The sequence below is a fragment of the Meleagris gallopavo genome, chromosome 10 (assembly GCF_000146605.3).
Source record: "Meleagris gallopavo isolate NT-WF06-2002-E0010 breed Aviagen turkey brand Nicholas breeding stock chromosome 10, Turkey_5.1, whole genome shotgun sequence".
NCBI lineage: Eukaryota > Metazoa > Chordata > Aves > Galliformes > Phasianidae > Meleagris > Meleagris gallopavo.
In genome coordinates this window covers 6,312,129-6,312,355 of record NC_015020.2, presented here as the reverse complement: position 1 = coordinate 6,312,355, position 227 = coordinate 6,312,129, and positions in this window count along the sequence as shown.

Genomic DNA, 227 nt, shown 5'->3' with positions numbered 1-227 from the left:
TTTTTAACTAACATCAAACAATTAACTAGTCTAACAAGAGTCACTTTTTCTTGGTTTAGAGGGGACAATACTCAAAACACATCCTAAACAATTGTTGCAACAGTTCCCCAAGACTGCCACCACCAGTGGTAGATGTCTCCTCAGGAGAAAAATTGAGTATTATGGTCAAGTCACCAGTGGTACTCAGTGTTAAATGACTGAGGAGTTCCTACAAGGTTCAGGAAAAA